This window comes from Bos mutus, chromosome 23 (assembly GCF_027580195.1).
Source record: "Bos mutus isolate GX-2022 chromosome 23, NWIPB_WYAK_1.1, whole genome shotgun sequence".
NCBI lineage: Eukaryota > Metazoa > Chordata > Mammalia > Artiodactyla > Bovidae > Bos > Bos mutus.
Window position 1 is genome coordinate 9,493,012 of NC_091639.1, and position 4,866 is coordinate 9,497,877.

Here is a 4,866-nt window from a genome sequence, read left to right on the forward strand (position 1 = left end):
GTGCTCGCTTTGGCAGCACATATACTAAAATTGGAACGATACAGAGAAGATTAGCATGGCCCCTGCGCAAGGATGACACGCAAATTCGTGAAGCGTTCCATATTTTTAGCAAAAATAAACAAATGGGACCTAATTAAACTTAAAAGCTTCTGCACAACTGAGGAAACTATTAGCAAGGTGAAAAGGCAGGCTTCAGAATGGGAGAAGCTAATAGCAAATGAAGCAACGGACAAACAACTAATCTCAAAAATATACAAGCAACTCCTACAGCTCAACTCCAGAAAAATAAATGACCCAATCAAAAAATGGGCCAAAGAACTAAATAGACATTTCTCCAAAGAGGACATACAGATGGCTAACAAACACATGAAAAGATGCTCAACATCACTCATCAGAGAAATGCAAATCAAAACCACTATGAGGTACCATTTCACGCCAGTCAGAATGGCTGCAATCCATAAGTCTACAAGCAATAAATGCTGGAGAGGGTGTGGAGAAAAGGGAACCCTCTTACACTGTTGGTGGGAATGCAAACTAGTACAGCCACTATGGAGAACAGTGTGGAGATTCCTTAAAAAACTGGAAATGGAACTGCCTTATGATCCAGCAATCCCACTGCTGGGCATACACACTGAGGAAACCAGAAGGGAAAGAGACACGTGTACCCCAATGTTCATCGCAGCACTGTTTATAATAGCCAGGACATGGAAGCAACCTAGATGCCCATCAGCAGATGAATGGATAAGAAAGCAGTGGTACATATACACAATGGAGTATTACTCAGCCATTAAAAAGAATACATTTGAATCAGTTCTAATGAGATGGATGAAACTGGAACCTATTATACAGAGTGAAGTAAGCCAGAAAGAAAAACACCAATACAGTATACTAATGCATATATATGGAATTTAGAAAGATGGTAACAATAACCCTGTGTACGAGACAGCAAAAGAGACACCGATGTATAGATCAGTCTTACGGACTCTGTGGGAGAGGGAGAGGGTGGGGAGATTTGGGAGAATAGCATTGAAACATGTATAATATCATGTATGAAACGAGTCACCAGTCCAAGTTCGATGCACGGTACTGGATGCTTGGGGCTGGTGCACTGGGACGACCTAGAGGGAGGGTAGGGGAGGGAGGAGGGAGGAGGGTTCAGGATGGGGAACGCGGGTATACCTGTAGCGGATTCATTTCGATATTTGGCAAAATTAATACAATATTGTAAAGTTTAAAAATAAAATTAAAAAAAAAAAAAAGAATACTGGAGTGGGTTACGATGCCCTCCTCCAGGGATCTTCCTGACCCAGGGATCGAACTCGAGTCTCTTAAGCCTCCGGTATCGGCAATGAGTTCTTTACCACTAGCACCACCTCGGAAGTCCAAGGATGCGGGGACTTAGCTTCAGATTGCGTCTCTGATCACACGGTTGATCATATCAGTGGCCGCATCAGCTATCAGAGAACTCACTGAAAGAAAAAAAAAACGCTTGCATTACGAAAGATTATTGGAATTTCATGAGTCTTTCGAATCATGTCATGGAGACACGATCAGCAAATACTTTCAAATCTTAATAGGAATAATGTGGGAAGAGCGTCTTTTGTAAAGAAGTCGGTTGTTAGAACGCACGTGTAAGCAGGAGCCCAGTCACAAGTTTGGCAGTGCTCCTATGGCCAGGGCTGAGTTCCATCATGTTTATGTTCATGGTCTGTCAGCCACGTGAGTGTCTGTCTGTGTCAGTGTAGATTATTTTAGTCTATAAAGTCCTAGTGGGGACAGGTCCCAATGTATGTATTGTTCTCTGAGTCACTTCAGTCGTGTCCGACTCTGTGAGACCCCATAAACGGCAGCCCACCAGGCTCCCCCGTCCCTGGGATTCTCCAGGCAAGAACACTGGAGTGGGTTGCCATTTCCTTCTCCAGGGAGTCTTCCTGACCCAGGGATTGAACCCTGGTCTCCTGCACTGCAGGCAGTTTCTTTACCCACTGAGCTACCCAGGAAGCCCTATTTGCTTTGGGATGATGGCAACAGTGTTCTACTTAATAATTGCCCAGGTTTTAACCATGTGACTAAGACAGCCTCCGAAGCAGGATGCCCACACTCAAACAATTCCAGAAACCAGACAGCCAGTGTAAAAGAGTGAAGCTGATGGTGCATAAAGCAGTAGAGATCAGTGGGAGCTGTCACAGACTAGAGACTGTAAAGGAATTCAAATCAGAAAGCTTGAAACACGACACGGGCCAAACAAAACACTTCTGTGGCTCAGACCTGGTTAAAATGTCACCAGTTAGTGGCCTACAGGCTGATCGGAGCTCAGAGCTGGAAAATCAGGCCAATTACAGATGTCCTGGATGGGCTCTGCTGTCTTACATTTGTCTGGCTCCCTGAAGAGTCAAAAACTATTATTATTTCAAAACCAGCATGAGATATCACCCCACCCCTGTCAGAACGGCTATCATCAAAAAGTCCACAGATGACAAACGTTGCCGAAGATGTGGAGGAAAGTGAAGCCACGTGAATGGTTGGTGGAACTGTAAATTGACACCCCCACGGTGGAAAACAGGGTGGAGGTTTCTTTTAAAAAGTGAAAATAGAACTACCATCTGACCTAGCAATTCCACTCCTATGTATATAAACGGAAAAAACAAAAGTATTAGTTCAAAAAGATACACGCACCCCCATGTTCATAGCAGCTTTATTTACAGTCGCCGAGACACGAAAGCAACCTGAGCGTCCATCGACAGCTGAATGATAAAAAAAAGATGTGGTGCATATATACGATGGAATACTATTCAGCTATAAAAAAGAACAAGATGTTGCCATTTGGAGCAACATGAGCAGACCTGGAGGGCATTGTGCTTAGTGAAATAAGTCAGAAAGAGAAAGAGAACTACTGTATGACATCATTTATGTGTGGAATCTAAAAACTACAACAAACTAGTGGATATAACATAAAAGAAGCCGACTCACAGATAGAGAACAAGTTAGCGGTTACCAGAGGGGAGGGGGCAATATAGGGCCGGGGAGGGGGCAGTACCAACTATCCGCTGTAAGTCAGGCTCAAGGATGTATTATTGTACCATAGGTTGAATATAGTCAGTATTTTATACAACTCTAAATGGAAAGTAACCTTTACAATTGTATGAAAGTTAAACATTTTTTTGGAAACTGTTACATTTGCCTCTGCCCACTGCCCCATGGGTGATTGGAAGAACCAGCATTTTCAGTCACGCTTCTCTGCCTGTAAAACCAGATGTAGAGGTGATCTTGAGACACTTCTTGGCTTGCCAGGGAAATCTGAGTCATAGGTGTCCCATTTACTTAACAAGCTGCAAGAAACACCTCAAAAGAGCCATTTCCTATTACAGTGCCCTACATCGAGCAGGCCCTCCTTAAAAACTTCCTGATGCTCGAACAAGCTAGTTTCATAATACTTGCTTCCACGTCTTTAATCCACCGTGTGGCTTTTATTTTAAGCATGAAGGTTTTCAGTCTATTATGATGCAAAGATTACATGTACGGGTAGCGTGCTGGGGAGGATGTGGAAAGTTGGAACGCTCATGCACGGCTGGTGGAAATGAAACATGAGGCAGTCACTCTGAAAAAGAGTGCAGTGGGTAAACATGGAGTAATCATAGGACCCAGAAATCCCACTCCTTTTCCCAAAAGGAATGAAAGCGTATGTCCAGATGCTGCCGCCTTTACGTGCCATCTTGTCCTGACCAATCACAGTGGTGTGTACTAAGGGGAGAATTTTTTTAAAGAAAGAGTCTGACTCAATCTTCACAACTGTATTTACTGAAAAATAAAGTCAAATGTGAAATTCACTATGAGGTTTGTTCAGCAGTATCTTTTTGAAAATATGGGGAAATCTTACTTAAAAGTATGTTTGTTTTACTATAAAATTTAAAATATACACTTATGCCCAGAAGGATCTGAATTGATGTTTGCTCTTTTAATTAACACATAATATATGGTTTTCCAATAGCCCACGGAACTTATGATTAAGCCATACTTTTATGAACGATGAGACTAATGACAAGGACGTGTCCAGACAATTTCCTGATGGTCCAGTGTTTAGAACTTTGTGTTTCTGTGGGAACTGTGATCCTGCATGCCAAGCACTGTGGCGAAAACAACAATAAGATTTGTTCACAGATATCATAGCAGCATTATTCATAAGAGTCAAAAGGTGGAAACAGTCCCGATGCCCACCGAAGGAAGAATGAATAAGGTAGTGGGGTGGTGTGGTTTAGTCACTAAGTCGTGTCTGACTTTCGCAACTCCGTGGACTAAAGTAGTATATCCATACAATGGAACGTCCATACAGTGGAAGTCCATCCATACAATGGAACAGCATTCAACAGTAAAAAGAAATGACATTCTAACACAAGCCACACCATGGATAAACCTTGAAAACAATCTGCTAAGTGAAGAAGCCAGTCACAAAAGACCACGTATTTTATGATTCTGTTTATATAAAATGTCCACAGTAGGCCAATCCGTAGAGACAGAAAGTAGATGAGTGGTTACCAGGAGCTGAGGGAAGGAGAGATTGGGGAGTGACTACTAATAGTATAAGGTTTCTTTTTGAGATGATGAAAATGTTCTAAAATTGATCGTGGTGATGGTTGTACAACTTTTGAATACACTAAAAACCATTGAATTGTACACTTTCAATAGAAGAATTCTGTGGTATGTGAAACATATCTCAATAAAGCTGTGATTTAAAAGAAGATTATATGTATTAGGGAGGGTTTTGTCCTAGCCACCAAATCCCGTGCGTAGGAATGAACTATAATACAACTTTAAATGCTTTGCTCACTGTGAGGTATATGGTAGGTGATCAAAAGATGCTTAATGAAT

The 4,866-nt window shown here is 42.0% G+C and overlaps 1 non-coding gene across 1 annotated transcript; it reads left to right on the plus strand.

Moving 5' to 3' along the window:
* LOC138985130 (U6 spliceosomal RNA) lies at nt 1-107 on the plus strand. Its single transcript, XR_011462389.1, has one exon. It is a non-coding gene; the product is annotated as a U6 spliceosomal RNA (small nuclear RNA).
* The last annotated feature ends 4,759 nt before the right edge of the window (nt 108-4,866 follow it).